This window comes from Phyllostomus hastatus, unplaced genomic scaffold (assembly GCF_019186645.2).
Source record: "Phyllostomus hastatus isolate PE091 unplaced genomic scaffold, TTU_PhHast_1.1 phas_contig_40, whole genome shotgun sequence".
Classification (NCBI taxonomy): domain Eukaryota; kingdom Metazoa; phylum Chordata; class Mammalia; order Chiroptera; family Phyllostomidae; genus Phyllostomus; species Phyllostomus hastatus.
This window is the reverse complement of record NW_025333872.1, coordinates 66,287,898-66,305,968: the sequence shown is the minus strand read 5'-3', so window position 1 is coordinate 66,305,968 and position 18,071 is coordinate 66,287,898. Positions and strand designations below refer to the sequence as shown.

Below are 18,071 nucleotides of genomic sequence, written 5' to 3'. Positions count from 1 at the left end.
GATGTAGGAGTAAATTTCTATGTACCCATGGAGCATAACAAAGAGGGGTTTATGGCTAACACTGTCCGTGCTCTGCATATGTAGCTTCGAGGTCCTAAGAACATTGTTATGCACAATACACAATAGTGCTTTCATTTTAAAAGCTAACATCAGTATATTTTTTGTCAGGCTGCTAGAAACCACATTACCTTTGTCCACAGAGAGCCCAATTTGCCTGGAAATTTACACATTCCTTTTAATTAAGAGAGGCAACTTTTAACCAATACCTGTGGGACATAAGAGTATAAATAATTCATGTCTTTTCCCTCTATGGAAGACAATTTGGAGGTGGGAGCTACCTCCATTTGTGCTGGATTTGACTTGAACAAGACTTTGCTTAATAATGCAACCTCACTTGCTCCCTTTCCTTCCTGGTCCTTCCTCACTGTTTCTCTATGAGAAAAACACTCTCAAGATCCATTCTCAGGGGTTGTATGCCACTTTTTCTAACACATGTTAGTGTGGTCCTATAGTTCTTTCAAGATCTATCCTTCATCATTTCTTTTTGAAACAAGGTCTGTCTTTCCCAGCTGGTCGGGCTGCAACTTGACCTATCTGTATTTTCATAATTAGATGTAGGTATCAGGTCTTGAGGAAGGAAAGTTATCAGTTTGCCAGGCATCCGACATAATTGAATCTTTTGTGTGGTCTTCAAACCTATTCTATCCTTGCTATCTTGTAACAAGGCATTCTAGCAAACTGAGAGGTTTAATGTTCTTTAGTGAATCTATTCAGATGTACCTCTCCCAAGTCTTAGAGTCCTACTCTTTCCCTATCTGACCTGTGACTCTAGCACAGGAGACATGCTGAGGTTTTGCATTTAGGTCTTTTTTGTAGCTCTGTTACTCTGAACACCAAGTCTAGGCTTAAGATCTGATTATAATAATTGACTATAATGGGGATGACTATTCAAAGCTTAGAAAAAAGTAACAGTTTTTATAAGGTGAAGCAGTATTGCCAGAAATGCCCTACTAGAGGAATAATGAAGATGGCCTGAGAGGGGTGGTTATTCTAGATGGATTAATTATGAAAGACCCAATAACCTCAACCTCCTCCTCTACTTGTCTTTTTCCTCTAATAGGCCTCAGAAGACACAACCTTTACTAAGGTTATTAGGATTGCTTTAATGGTAAAGATGCTGGCATTATAAAACTTAGTGTGAGTTGTCCTCTATAGATCAAGGTTAATGACCGAGGTTGTACTTATGAAACTGGGCTCTCTAGTGATAATGAGTATAGTAAGATTACAGAAAAGTAGACACTAGTGACAACATTAAACTTTTAGAGAACAGGAACACTGAATTACTAAAATGCAAGCACAAGACATCAACCCTTAGGTAGTTCTAAGAAAAAGAGCCCATACATTAAAAGAGGATCTGATTGTGCATTAGATGGGACCCTCTAACACAACAGTAAGTGTATTTGGTGTAAGTGTATTCCTCCAAACTTTCCCCAAAGGATTCTGTGGCCATTTCCCCACACTGCTGTTTTAGATGTCGTACCTTTGCTAAAATAAATCAGAAGGACCTCTGGCACTAGGTATGCAAATTGGTCTACAAATGAATGTTTTCTTTATTCCCCATTAGGAAAAAGAGTCAGGAGTGGTTGGAATGTGGAATAGACAAGTCTGCAGATTTGCAGACTTTCCTCGATATTATACCCTTTTTTACCTTAATTCTTTTCCAATTCCCAATTCCTCTATCTTCTATTATTTTTTCTTAAGAACACTTTTTATTATTTCACTTTCATTTGAATATTTATCTCAAAATCTGTTTTTGCATAAGCCAACTTAAAACAGGCCCACTCCATTTGGGTCTTTTTATAAAATGACATAAATCAATGTTGAAAAAAAAAGTCAGACAATGATGAATTACAGAAGAGTGAATGAGAACAAACATCACCCCACATATAATGAGATATATTTGCCCACACAAAATGCAATCATTTTGTTTTTTTTTTAACAGAACACTCATGATTTGGTTCTTCCTCTACAGAAAATGTCTGTAAATGTGGTCCCTGGAACCCCAGGAAGTATCTCCAAGTGTACGGGACCTTAGGGTTGAAGGAGGTGTTCTTCTCCTGCAAGTATGCAAACAACAATAGAGACAAACAAGTGAAAATTTACATCGTCTGTGAGTTCTTTCAGGAAGCAACAAAGTCCCCTAATTTGAAAGTGAGGCCACCATTGCTTAATGAGGGAACTGATGGTGCATCCCTTGGACGCTGCAGAGCACATCAGGTTTCATTTGTCAGTGTGGATAATAGCTCTCTGACAACTGATTATTCTGAAGTCAAAAACAAAAGACAAAATGCAGGAGCAGGAAATGGCAGTGGCATCCCTGTGGCCCTGAACCATCTTACTTTAGCAGAGCATGTCCCCAACAGTCCATCAGAAGAAATCAGCCAAGTGTGCCTAGAAACAGCCTAAATGCCTCCAGCAGAATCTTGAGCAAAGGCTATTGGCCAAGAACCCAGTGAATATAAGTAAGGCATTTTCCCCTTTTCATCAGTTTTTTCTTCTGCATTGCCTCAATACAGCCTCAGAGATACCCCATTTTCTTTCATTTGGGAGAGATTGCAAAGGAAAATAAAGGGCTACATAAATGGGCTTGCTGAGGAAATTTTTTGTTGTCTTAGCAGCCTTTAAAAAAAAGATACACTGTGTGGGCTTTAATATAAAAGTATTATGTAGTTCAGAATTTTTTCCCTGCCTTCTTCAGAATACTAATATTCTGTACATTATAACTGGGATTAAATGACATCATTTAGTTGGATGGCTGGTGAGTATTAAAATAAGGTAAAAGTTGTACTACTTTCTTGAAGTGTCAGGAACAAAATGGAGTGAGATTGCAGTCATTTTTATAAGCTAAAGCAAGTTGTAAAGATTGGGCATTATTGCATTGTGCCTGAAGGTACTCCTGGTGTTTTGTAATGACCATGATAGAATCCAAAGAAAGTTTTTCAGAAGAGGAAGCATACCTCTTTCTTTTCTTTCCTTTTTGCTTTGAGTTAGCTACTTAGGGACCTGCAGATTCAGAGTACAGACCTTCATGTCTTCCTTTGTTCATAGAATTTGTGGATAAGTTCCTACTGAATCAGACCTCATGCTCATATAAAAGGCTCACTTACTCTTTCTGTGACTTGGTGGTTTCTTTTTGGTTTAAAAGAAAAATATGAAGATTTACCCCAGACAGCAATGGCAGTAGTAAAACCACATTAAATCTAGTTCATCCCTTTTCTTACAAAGAATTATTTTCTTGCAGAAAAGAAAATCCCAGTGTATTTCCAACTTTGATGAACAAATGAATTTGGGTCATACTTCATATTTACTTGTGTTCAGAGATATGAAACACTGGTAATTGGGCATCTAGTTTTCTTTGACAGCAGTAATTCTAGTTTCCTGGGAACTATTTACAAGTATTTCATTTCACTGTAAAACTTAGAAAAGAGAGGCTTTCTGCTTTTCTCTATTAGTTTTAAGGGCAATGGTCAGCAGAGGAAAAGTAAAAAATAAACAAAAACACTTTATAGGTTGCTGATACTTCAATTACTGCTTTTGTCTGACTGCATGTTCATTGTCAGAATAAAAGAAACAAAGCAAATGTTAATACTTAATTCAAATATACAAAAATACTTTGATTGGATATTAGCAATGTTTACATCCAGACTCAGTTTGGTTTTTGCTTGTGTGAGGAATAATCCTTTGCATGCATTGCTTTCATCTTATAACCTTGTATGGAGAGTAGTTATATCCATACATCAGAATGTTTGTTGAAGGCACGCTAATCAGTCATGAAGCCAAAACAAAGAAAAGGCAAAGCATGGGATGCACAAAGCAATGCTCTGCTTCACTATGGAGTAAAGCATACTGCCTTCACCTCAAAATGCATAAAAATATCCAGGCAAAAACTCATCTTTGTTTTTCTTGCAGATTGCACAGTTTATCTCCAATAACACACACATTCACCATCACCAAAGCTCAGTGGAATAATTATGAGTATTTACTGAATAGACCATGCAAAACCATATGCTGTTGGTAGAAAAAATGTAGAAGAAATACTGAAAACTGGCATAAATAATAAGACTGCAAAGTCAGCCACTTGCAGTTGAACAGCATTAGAAAATTGTAGATGCAATGCGAGTGGCCACGGGCTGAAAATAGAATATGGATTTCCATGAAGCAGAACTCGTTTGATAGGAGAGGATAATAACTCCAAAATTTTTGTAAAAAAGTCATAGAAGTTTATAAATAGTTAGTAAAGGGGACTGTTAATATAAATTATGGCACTCTATGTGTATCATTGTATTTTGTTAAATCTGCACTGCTAAAAATTTTAAAGGAAAACAGGAGTCTGAGGATGCAGTGAAGGAATCTTATGCAATTACATTAGTATTAAGAAGCACTGACATGCCACTTCAGGTAATGGACTAAAAAATCGTCATCTATTAAACTTCATATAATTTTGCAGTTTACAAAACACTTTTCTACATAGGTTTGCATTTGATTCTTTCAAGAGTTGTTATTAGACCCCAATCCCTATTTTATGAATGATGAAATAGCTTCAAAGTATTTAAATAATTTGTCCAAGATTATAAATATCTTACTGCCACCAACAGGGCAGGATCCCGATTTATACCTAAATTTGGCAATCCATGGTAGCTGAGATATTAAAAGAAAAAATGAAGGTTGTCAGAAACACAGGCCTGTGTTCAAGGCAAACCAAAAGTCTTTGAGGAACCAAGTTAAAAGGAGGTAATTAAGGGCACTACATAACATACAGAAGAGAGAACACAAGTTCCTCTGGTATAATATTGAGTTTAGTGACTCAGTTTAACATTTATAGCCTAGGTATAAATGTTATACCCAGGAATGAAGTAGGAACTCATTAAATATTTCTCTTATTTCTTAACAAATACATAATTAGTTGTATTATGATTTTCCCTGTCCCTTTTACTAGCTCCTTCTTTCCCTTTTTCAGATCCTTTATTGTGTAAATTCTATAACATTTAATATCCTGGATTTTACTCTCATGATTTTCTTTCTCATTTTTCTTTACCAATGTTAATTCATGATTCACTGTACTGCATTTTATTTGCAGTATCTTTTTCATTCCCACAGCCTACTCTTAATCAATGTGCATGTCCTGTGATAGCAAATGTCTTATTTTTTTCCCCCTGACTTAATCTCTCTAATTATTCAATGCAGTCTGCAATTTATTTCCACATTACTATTCTTAGAATGCCATTTTAATCAACCCACTCCATTTTTTCAGGAATGGCTATTGGCTTCTGATTCTTATCAGATGGATTACAATGGAAAAAGAGAATGTGCATGGCCTATTTCCCTGCCAACACACAATCTTTAAAACATTAGTTTGCGCTCTTGATTTATCAGATAAGGTTATATCATTTTAGCAGAATCAAAGGGGTACCAGGGACTGATACAGCATGAATAGATTCCATCACCTTCAAACCTCAAGTTGTGTATATTTCAAAAATAAGTTTATACAACTTTCTATGGCATTATTCACCTAATGTAGAATCTTATCACAACTGGAAATTTTAATTATTTTCTGACATCATGAAGCTTACATCATTTAAGTATTATTTTAGTTCTTGAATGAAAATAAATGCCAGCAAGATCAAATGTAGGGATTGTTCCATATTTATTGAATAATATATCTGCTTTCAGCTTTCTTGCTTTGTAGAAATTATATTTTTTTCTGTAGTACAGTAGCCAACTTTGTTACAACAACCTGGAATCATAATGGTTCTTATACTGTGTTTTGTCTCAATAAAACCATCTCTACAATGTCTATTCCCTTGAAACTTAGTGAGTCATAAGGAGGAAATGAGGTAGCAATGCCTCTTAGACAAGAACACAGACTCTTTTTTTAAAAAAATCTTCATCCAAGGACATTTTTTAAGGCTTTTAGAGAGAGAAACATTGATGCTAGAGAGAAGCATTGATTGGTTGCTTCCAGGACTTGGCCAGATGGGGAATTGTACCCACCTGGGAAAGGAGTGGAACCCACAACCTAGGTATGTGCCCTGACCCAGAATTAAACCCCCAACATTTCAGTTACTGGAGGACAGGCTAACCAACTGAGCCACACCAGCTGGGGCAAAACCACAAAACTCTTGAGTGAGGCTGGTTCTGTCGCTTAATAGCTGTGTGATTTCAGGTAGACTTCACCACTCTCAGCCTCAATTTCTTGATTATATAAAATGGGAATAATAATGACATCTTATTTAAAACACAGTTGTGAACTGTGTTTTATTCTTTTTATTTCTTTGTATTCTTTTTAATTGGGAATTATTTGTTGAGATCAGTAGTAACAAATTCTCTAGCACCTTTTCTATTATACATCCCTTTCAATAATCATAGAATATTTTCCTAATGCACAGCAGCAATCTGAGAGCACACCGTCATCAGAGATCACTTTCTGATCCCAATTACCAGTGTTTCATATTTCTGAACATAAGTAAATATGAAGTGTGACCCAAATGCATTTGTTCATCAAAGTTGGAAATACACTGGTATTTTCCTTTCTGTGAGAAAATAACTTTTTATAAGAAAAAGGATGAACCAGATTTAATGTGGTTTTACTACTGCCATTGCTGTCTGGGGTAAATCTTCACATTTTTCTTTTAAACCAAAAAGAAACCACCAAGTCACAGAAAGAGCAAGTGAGACTTTATATGAGCATGAGGTCTGCTGGAGCAGCTAAAAATAAAAATCATTCCATAAACATGTTGAACACAGACAAAAAACAAGTTTGATCCACAAAGATAACCAAGCTTGTTCTTCTTCTGGTTCATGTGAGAGACTTCTTTCATAAGATGTTTTTTTTTTTAGCCTCACTGTTTCTTTCACTTCCTAGGTTTAAAAAAGTAAATCTTTTTACTTTATATATATATATCCTTTTAAGGATTCTTTTATCCTATAAAAGAATTTATATATGTCTTTTTTAGGATGTATATATATATATATATATATATATATATATATATATATTTATCCATATATATATATGTCTTAAAGATATATTCTATCTTATAGGCCTATATAAATAAACTCTGATTCCAACAAACACTAATTTTAAGCTGTAAAAAAGTTCAGAATAGTAAAATTAATGAATCACTAATGTGGCAATTAGTAAATGTTTATTATACACACACCAAAAATATAGTTTGCAAGCCAAGAGCACTCAAACCAAAACATGGGATGAAGCTAAGAGTCATATTATTATAAAGCACTTTATATAGGGTGGAAGTTGTGACTTTATTCTTCAAAGTGATTGGTTACAATATTATAATTTTATTTTATGAGAGGGAATTGGTTACTAGTTATCTCTTACAAATTTGGAAGAAAAATTTGTTTCACTTACGGTTTTCAAAGGAAAAAGTAATCCAAATCAAGTAAACTTGCTTATCTTGTAAAATAAACTAGATTAAGATTTGCTTGTATAACTAAACAGATTTTGTCTTCACAGAGAGTTTTCAAGTCTGGTCTCTTTTATGTTTGATTTTAACAGACCAACCTCTCTACAGTACAAATTCTCAAGTAGAAAATTGTGTCTGGGGGGTTGGTATTTAGCATACATATTTTAAAATAGTGTAAAACAAATTAACAACAACAAAGAATACACTTTATGTTGGAACTAGGTTTTTTCTTGATGCAGAATCACACAGGGGCACTTGGCTCAATAAGAGGGAAAAATTTTCTCAACTATACTCATTCCCTCTCAAATTTAAAACCTGCAAATTGATTTTATTTCTGCCTTATATTTAAAGGATAGACTCATACCCTTGGATTTTAACTCTCTTCAGAAATCCTTGACAACCTTTTACTGCTTAGGGAGACCCAAGCAATTCAGTTAATTATCCCCTAATCATATATGTTAAAAGGTGATTGGTCCCAAATCCCACTATATCCAATTCCCCCACAAAACCTTCCTCAAAAACTCAGTGTCACAAAGACCTCTGTCAGTGGGTCTCTAAAAGAGCTCACCATTCCCTCCTATAGCTTTCTGATCCCTTAAAACCTAATCACATTTTTGATACTACCTGAAGCAGGTCAGGTAGTTATAGATTAATAAGTCCAGGCAATGCTCACATCCCTTAATTTTTAGCACCTCATCTGATTAGCCTAAAACAGAGTCTTATTAGAAGTTTGGCAACTACCCAAGACAAGAACATATGCATAGTATCTTAAAAGTAGCTTTCTTGGTCCCTGGAATCTCTGACAAGATCATCCAGCTGAAAACAAATTCTTACATGGCACTATGGTTTTATACTCAGATGTTACAACAGTCCTGGAAATATCTTACACTATCCAACTTCAGTTTGAGGGAATAATTGAAAACAGGCTCGTATCATCCTTAGAAAGAAAAAACAAAAAAAGATTCAATGCCTAGGCGACCTTGAAAAATAAATTTTTGTATCCTTAAATGCTGTTTGTCTGAAGATCCTTATTATCTTTCACAAATTTGACACTGATCTGTCTTCCATTTAAAACCTTTATTTTATCAACTAAACAAGTGTTGGGCATATAGCAATAACCTACTGATTGAGTAATTAAGTAACCATGTTGTTTTTCTCATAAATTTTATGTACCATCTGAATAAACAATTAATTTAAGGATTTTAGGTAAAACCTAAATAAATAGTTTTTTTAAAACTGAGTAAAAATTATTTTGCATATTTAATTTGTTTTTTCGTTAACTTAGAAGTGCATTATATTTTATGTATATTGACATACTAGCTCTTGTCCCTTTCCCTTAAAATACAAACAAAAAATCTTCCAGTTAAAAAAACTTAAAGTGAATTATATACTCACTTTTGTTTATTAATTTCCTCAATGAAAAGTAACATGTTGAGATAGCAGGGAAGTGAGGAGAATCTCTAGAGACTAAAAATGACAAGGAAGTACGAATGCAGAGCACTAAATGAAGTTAAGTTCACTGTAGCCTTTTGACCCTGTGATCCTTGGGGCTGAGAGCAGAGGTCTCCAAACTGCACTGTATGCTTCCAGGTTGTACTGAAGCTTTCTGGTGGATATGAGCATGCGCTGCAACTTTAAGCGAATCAGTTTTCACATTAACTTTCATCTGTATGTTTTTCTAAAACTCATCCTCTCACGAATGTTACTGTGGTCCAAGTTCCAAGCAGCTTTAAAAATTTAAAAAGTCAAAATCTTAACCTACCTGAGTTTGATTGCATTACATTTTTCAAGTATGTAAATGAAACTTCTGAAGAGTTTTAAAAAATAAAAAGAAGGAACAGGAATTTGAAAAGGAAACAAAAAACGGATAACACTAAAAAAAAGACAGGAAAGAACAAAAAGATCCAAAACAAAACAAATATCCAAAAAGGACAATCCAAAATAATCTTGTCTGACCAATCTCTGTAATCAAAGAACTGCTTCAGCTACTTCTTTTGCTGCATGATTTCAAATAAAAGAGGTAAAAGCATTTCCAATTTTCCTTCCATGCCACCCATTCAGAATATACACCAGACAAAGGGTCTGGGCTGAGTTGTATACGGGTGGGTTTACTTCGCCTCCTCTTTCTGTAGTGTCAGCATAAGAACACAGCCTGTGCTAAGCACCGAGAGACCTTCATTTTTTTCAGAGATATAAAAGATATCGTCTGGCATTCAAAAGACATTTCAGAAATAAGTTAGCTTAAAAATGTATTGAGACTTATAAGAGACATTTTCATTAAATGTTAACAAAAGATTATTGGACACTGAAAAATTCTTATGAGTTTTTTTGTTTGGGTGCAAGTTGACTCACTATCACTAGTCAACTAATTATCTCCTCGTGTATTTGTGCATTCATGTACTTATTTGTCTTATGTTAATCTAGTTGAAATATGTTGAGATTCCACTGTAAATAATGTACTTTACAACAATCATTAAATCATATTTTTGTAAGACCTTAATTTATTGGTGACCCATTGCTCTTGCCATTTGCTCTTAATTTCCACTGAACCTCACTTTATTCTGGTAATAAGTCATATTCATCTATGAGTATATGAATTAACTTTAAGAGACTTATTCATCTCATTAACTAGTGCATTTCTAGTAAAATTTTATTTTTATGATTTAATCAATTGTGTACTATTAATAATCAAATAGTAATTTAATACAAAGAAATTTATTAACTTTAGAGTTTTATAGGAATTGAAAAATCAATTTCAATTTATCAATATAATTTACTTGAAGAGTAGTATAATAGAGAGAGCCACAAAATAGAGTGTAATAGGATAAATTTCTGTGTAGGAAATGCCACGCAACTGAGTTGGTGAAAGAAGGCACAGGGCTGACTGAATGATTCAAGGTACTCCCAGAGGATTGCTTGGATATGGCTTAAATGGAATTTTTTATTTCTTTGCTCAGAAGGAGAGGCTATATCAGAAATGAGTTTCCATGGCTTTCTAGGCCTTACAAATGTTTACATTTTCCAAATGGTCTCAAGACTTCCAGGTGACAAACAGGTAGTATTCCAGATATTTTTCATAAGATGATGCCACTCAAATGACTTGCAGGGCACAAGTTATCCATATGTTTCTTCTCTAATAAGGTTGCTCTCACATTCTTCCTATAGGAAGAGAATGTACATCCACTGGAATGTAATCTATTCTGCATGTCTCTCAATGGTGATAGTAGGGATACAGAAGCTCATACCTTCTCTGTAGCTGACTTTGGCCTTGTTAGCTTTCCCCACATGAAATGTACTGCTGACCTACAACATAGATTGCAGAATCTTTGCACAACAGGTGGGGCTACATGTGGGACCACTTTAACATATGTAAATGGAAAAAACAATGTAATAAATAATACTTATGAATGTTGAAATATAACTCTATAATATACTTCTATATGGATAATGGTGGGTATTAACTCAATATTTATTTAACACATTTAAAAGAGTAAAGTAACAGTTTTATTCCAAATTTTCATTATTAAAACACAAGAGATTGGAAATTTTGCATCCATTTAATATTTAGGCTAAAAAAATAGATATTATAGATTTACAACTTATCAAAATTTATATGGGTATGCAGACAAAAGTAAAATTTGATGAACAATAATCAGTTACACAATTTTAATTGATCATGCAAGGCAGGAGGTGTGGTTACAGAAGTTTTATAAAATATGGAGAAAATCAAAACTGTGAAGGACCACTTGTTCAATGAAACCATGAATTAGAACAAAACAGGAACCACAAAAGAAGACTCTAAGTTAACTTTCCTGTCTTAGTTTTGCTGTTTTGTGTAAGTTTATCTTCCTCGAATTTATAACCACAGGCTACCTTTCCTGCAGTGTTGGAGCTGACATCATGCTACCAATGTAATCCCCAAATCTCCAGGCTGAGTATATTGCTGAAAGTGATTTCAGCTTTATGGCTCCCAAGGGACTCAGAGGAAGCAAACCGAAATACTCTCTAGAGGAGCATACTTTAAAACCAGTCTCAAAGAATTTTCTCTCATAAATTACTAAGAAATGTGGGCTCTTAATGTGAAGAGGAAAGATATCAACATCCAAAGTCAAAAGAAACAACTTAAAATGAAGTGATTTTGTAAAAATGAAAATACCGGCATCATTAAAAATCAAATAAAATCAAGGTTTAATGTAATTAAAGAAATAAAGTGAAACCTAAATTATAAAAAAAAGCAAGTGACTATAAATTAAAAACTCATATTTGAAAATTATTGAAGTTAAAAGCACAAAGAATGAATTAAAGGAAAGGTAGATACAGATATATGAAAAAAATTTCAGAATTCATCACAGGAAAAGATAAGGAAATATGAAATAATATGAAAATCTGAAAAAGTGAGATTTACATTCTTTTTTTAAGATTTTATTTATTTATTTTTAGAGAGAGAAGGGAGAGAGAAAGAGAGAGAGAAACATCAATGTGCGGTTGCTGGGGGTCATGGCCTGCAACCCAGGCATGTACCCTGACTGGGAATCAAACCTGCGACACTTTGGTTCACAGCCTGCGCTCTATCCACTGAGCTACGCCAGCTGGGGCTAGATTTACATTCTTATAACTGAAGTTTCAGAAATATATAAGAGAAGAAGCATAAAAAAAGGTAATTTCTAAGAGACAGCATTAAAGATTATCCAGAATTAGCAGCAGGCATCTATTTCCACATTCAGGAAACCCAATATTTCCCAAGCAAGAATTTTAATAACTACAGAAGGAGGAAAGACAGGAAGAAATTCCCACCTAAAAATATTATCGTAAAATTGAAGGATACCAAAGAGACAGAGAAAATATTATAAGCTCAGAAAGAGAAGACAGACAATATACAAAGGAATAACAACTAGACTAACCACTAAATTATTAACAGAAAAGTTGGCTGCCAAAGAGTATAATAAAGTTTTAAAGGCTGAGATAATTTAATGAATAATTGCATAATCAACTAAACTGCATATCAGGAATACAGTCTAAAAACCCAAGAGAGCTGAATATAAACAGAATCACCCAAATAAAGATCTGAGGAATGTACTGTATGGGAAAGAAGGAAAGGAAATAGATGCTAAAAGAAAGGTCTCAGTTATAAAAAAAAGAATGGTGAGCAAATAAAATAATTTGCATGTGACAAATTTAAGCATAAAATAATTGAGTAAAACAATGATCATTTCTGGATAGAAAAAACTAAACATAATAATAACATAAAGGTTTGTCTTAGGTTGCAACATCTTATAAAAAGACAGTGGACATGATTTGAGTGCAAATCTCAGGAAATGCTGGTAGTTGAATGGGGAACTAAGAGAGGGCAGGATATAAAGCCCATATCTGGCATGTTAATTAGTGGGTATTCCCTGTGGTAGCTGTGGTTCAGTCCCTGTGGGGTCCTTTGGGAGACTCCATGCAGTGTAATTCCAAGTCTATGCACCTAAGGTGTGATGTGGGCACAGCCTTTATCTAATAGTTGAGAGTTACCCTCCAGTGTGCAGCTGAGTACTGGTGTACTTATACACATGACGACAATCCCTGAGCCTGGAGAAAGCACTATCCAAGAGGTGGTCACACAGTGCTCGTATTACTTCTTATTACCACCAGCCAGACTGGAAAATTTAATGATTCATTTGGTATAATCTTAAAACTGGTTCATTACTGGGGACAATATAGTCCTAGCCTGAGCACTGTCCTGATCCTGCCTAAAAAATCATAAAAGCAAAACCCAAAAGGATCAAGGTTTTGTAAGAAATGTGATAGCATCTCAAAAACAAAGCTGAAGAATATTCGTAGGAATTCATCAAAAAAGGTAAATTTCACAATGTCTGTCATGCAAACAAATCCAATGCTAAGAAATATTCCTATGCACCAGCAATCTGGGCAAGGTGTAGTTAGGGGCTCTACTTCCGGTTCTCTTACAAGCTAAGAAACTGTCTGCTAGGCCCAGTTATCTTAAAGCACAACTAGGGAACAGATCATGTGAACAGTTCCAAGTTCACATGATTATTAGCAGGATTCAGAACAATACCTTGTAGGCAACTGTTGAACTGTTGGCCTCAGTCTGTTGGGTAGAATCTGCCATCAGTTTTTTTGCTACATAGGTGGCTGCAATATTGGGACTTGATTATTCAAAACATGGAAGTGAAGAAGGGAATAGAGTTTGCTAGCAAGATAGACATGACAGTCTCTTGTATCTTAACCGAAACAGTGACATTCTGTCACTTGGTTGTTTTTCGTTTGTTAAAAGCAAGACATTAGGCGGCACAGACTCAGGCTGTGGGGCCACACAAGGAAGTGAATAATGGAGGCAGGGATCTTTGAGGTCTTTGGCCCATGGCACAAGCATATAAGGGACTAGGGAACCATGACCAAAAACAAACAAACAAACAACAACAACAACAACAAAAACCCAAAACCCAGAAATAAATCAATCAAAATGAATGCAGAACAGACACAATAGCAGAGAAGGCCATTAAATCAGCTATTAGGACTATATTACATATGGTCAGAAATGATATAGAGCAAAGGAAGATATAATAAAGACAAAATCTAATTTCGAGTGAAGAAAACTACAAGGCCTTAGATGAAAACTACATTGAGTGGGGTTAAAGACAGACTAGACAATACAAGATAAAACTTAGTCTATTTTAAGTCACAGCAATAAACTGTATTAAAGGGAAATATAGACATACATTTAAAAAACAAACAGATCACCAGTGAGCTGTGGGACAAAAAGAAACTTGGAAGAAATAAGTCAAAACCTTTCAAATGTGAAAAACCTCAATGATATCCAAATATAAGAATCTCAGCAAACCTCATCTAAGCACAAGAAATATTAAGAAAATTTCAATAAAGTACATCACAATCAATTTTTTCAAAACTGGTCATAAAGACTTGGGTCCGACGTAGGTCTTGGGTTCCGACCTAGTTTGCAGCAGCATGGCTAAATTCACCAAGAAGGTCTGAATTCTCGGTAAATAGGGCACCCATATGCCGCCTCCCTCAGGAAAATGGTGAGTAAAGTTAGATCCGCCAGCATGCCAGATACACTTGCGCCTTCTGTGGCAAAACCAAGATGAAGAGGTGAGCTGTGGGGGTCTGGCACGGTGGCTCCTACATGGAAACAGTCACTTCTGCTGCCCCAGTCTAGTCTGCCATCAGAAGGCTGAAGGAATTGAAAGACCAGCGAAAGTTCTACAGTTTAACACATTGCTAGCCTATAGTAAATGGGTTAATTTAAGTAACAAAGTTAAAAAAAAAAACTGGTGATAAAGAGACAATCATAAAAGCAGCCAGAATAAAGATGTTGTATGTACAGAGTAACAAAGATAAGAATGATAACATGTTTCTTGTCAAAAAAAAAAAAGTAAGCAGAAGACAGTAGAGCAACATCTTTAAATTACCAAAAGATAAAATCTGTCAATCTTGAATTAACCCTGTGATTGCTCGATTGCTGTGGCTTTTTGCTTAGAGACACAGTCCAGGCCATGGTCCAGAGAAAGAAAACCAAAGCAGAGCCTGGCAGATTTCAGAGCTAAGAGTTCAGAGATACCATAGAGAAAAGAGTTAGCAGGACAGAGTTTAAACTCCTAGAATTAACTGAGTTTTGCAAGGCTGCAGCATAGAGCATCAACATACACAAACCAACTGTGTTTTTATATCTTAGCAATGAGTGATCTGAAATTAAATTTTTTAAAATATTTATAAGTGCAAGAAAATATAACATTCATAGAAATAACTCTAACAAAATATATGCAGGACTTGCAACTGAAAAATACAGACAATACAGGGAGAAATTAAATGACATAAATAAAGGGAGAGATGTACCATGCTTACATGCCAAAAGACTTAAATGGTTAAGATATTTATTCTCAGACAATTGATCTATAGATTCAATATAATCCCAATCAAAATCACAATGGATTTTATAAAGCAATTGACAAGATAATTTTAAAATTTATCTGGCTATGCAAAAATTGTAGATAGAGCTCACAAGTAGTGCTGTATCTAAATGTTTATTGAGCTCTGACAAAGATGTGAAATTGATTCAATCGGGAAAATAATCTATTTAAATGATGTTGGAACATTTAAAGAACTTTTGCAAAAACAAAACAAAACGAAGTCCACAATTACCTCATTCACGCATACACAGAAACTGACTCAAAATGAATCATAGGATTCAATGTAAGATTTAAAGCTCTAAAACTGCTGGAAGAAAATATAGAAGCATCTTAAAAACCTTGGGTTTGGAGTATATTTTAAAAATAAACACAAAAATTGGGATTTATAAAAGAAAATTCAATACATTATTGATCAAAATTTAAACTTTTTGCTCCTCAATAGAGACTATTAATAATAAATAGATAAGTGCATCCTGGAAGAAAATATTTGCAAAACACATATCTCATTATTAATTAAAGGACATATTCACTAAAAATATTATATGGACTGAATTGTACCCTTCCTAAATTCTGATGTTGACATTTTAATTACTGGTGTGGCTGTGTTAAGAATAAGTAAGTAATTGAGATTCAATGAGATGACGAGGCTAAGGCCCTGACCTGATTGGATTAGTATCCTTAGATGAGGAGATACCAGAGATCTCAAGCTCTCTCTGCCATGTTAAGACACAGCAAGAAAACTATTATCTGCAAGTCAGAAAGAGAGCTCTCACTGGAAACTGATCATTTGGCATTTTGATTTGGACTTCTCAGCCTCCTGAACTGTGAGAAATAAATTTATGTTTTTTAAAGCCACCCAGTTTATGGTATTTTATTATGACAGGGAGTCAACTTAGATGGATGGAAAATAAGAATATCGTAACATTCTTAGCTTTATTTGTCATTAGGGAAGTGACAATGAAAACTACAGCCAAATAGTATTCCATTGTGTAAATGTCCTATAGTTGTTTTATTTATTAATTTATTGATGGACACTTGCGCTGCTAAAAAGAAGAAAATTTTACCCTTTACAAAAGTATGGATGGATCTGGAGAATATTATGCTAAGTGAAATAAGCCGGTCAGAGAAAGACAAATACCATATGATTTCACTCATATGTGGAATCTAATGAACAAACTGAGCTTACAAGAAAATGGGAACAGAGTCGTAGATGGAGATCAGGATGACAGCTAGTGGTAGGGGTGGGGTTAGGCAATGCAGAGATTGAGCAAAAAGGAAAAAAGGACTCCTGGACATTGACAACAGTGTGGTGATTGTTGCTGGGGGAAGAGGTATAAGGGGACTAAATGTCAATGGAAAAAAATACAATGAAGATTATATTAAAAATAACAAAAATGAAAACTATAAGATATATCAGTACACACACCAAAATGGCTAAAATTAACATGTTGACCACACCTAGTGTTGAAGTTTGAAAGTAACTATAACTCTCATGCACCACTTGTGGGAATACAAAATACTACTACCACTCTGTCATACAGCTTGGGAATTGCTTAAAATGTTAAAAATATACTTTTCCACCTTTTCTCCCCTAGTGTTTACACAAGAAAAGTAAAACCACATTTCCTTACAAAGACTTACACATAAATGTTCATAGATATTTTTATAATATTAAAAATCTGGGGGGAAAACCCAAATTTTACAACCAGAGAATTGATAAACAAATTGTGGCATATTAATTCAATGGAATATTACCCAACAGTAAAAAGAAATAAGTTATTGACACATACAATTTGCATGAATCTCAAAATAATTATACTAAATAGAAAACAGCAAATAAAAATAGTACAAATAGTGGCAAAAGGTGCACATGTACAATTTGGTTTATACACAACTCTAGAAAATGCAGATCAGTGAGGATAGGGTTGAGGCACTAAAGGGAATAAAGGGACACTCTAAAGTGGTAAGAAGAAATTTGAGGTATGACATGGTATTGATTTTAGTGATATATAAATATGTTAAAATTTACGAGTATACAATTTAAATGTGTCAAGTTTACTGCATATTAATTATAACTAAAGCTGTAAAAAATGTAAACTGCCAACAAAACCTCACAGACACAGGCAACAGTGTGGTGGCTAGCAGAGTACAGTGTGGTGGGGAGGAAGTAAAGGGCCAATCAGGTTAAATATATGGTGAAAGAAGAAGAATAGACTTTGGGTGGTGGGCACACAATGTAATATGTAGATGATGTATTATAAAAATCATACACTTGAAACCTATATAATCATATTAACTAATGTCATCCCAATAAACTTAGTTAAAAATTAAATTTACTGAATCACAGCCTACAGTTTAATAGATTGCCCAGTTGATTCTTATTCACTTGAAAGTTTGAGAATTTTAAAGTATCTAAGTGCACTCTTAAGTTCCCAGATGCCAGCCAAGGGCAAACCTTACAAGCAGCCTTTCTACAAATAGTAGTCTCAGTCCTGCTGATAACTCTTTTCTGTAGACAGACCAAACCAAAAAACTTGCAAAGTCAATGATAATTGGTGGCTTTTTCCAGTAAAGGCATGCATGTATTAATGTGTTTATACTCTATAGCAATTTTATTACTTATAAAACTGTGACTTAAAGTGTGTTAAATGTTACC

General features: G+C 34.5%; 1 non-coding gene across 1 annotated transcript; it reads right to left on the bottom strand.

Annotated features, from left to right (window-relative positions):
* Positions 1-9,528: 9,528 nt before the first annotated feature.
* LOC123822317 lies at positions 9,529-9,658 on the bottom strand. The gene has a single exon (XR_006786287.1). It is a non-coding gene; the product is annotated as a small nucleolar RNA SNORA51 (small nucleolar RNA).
* Between the last annotated feature and the right edge of the window lie 8,413 nt (positions 9,659-18,071).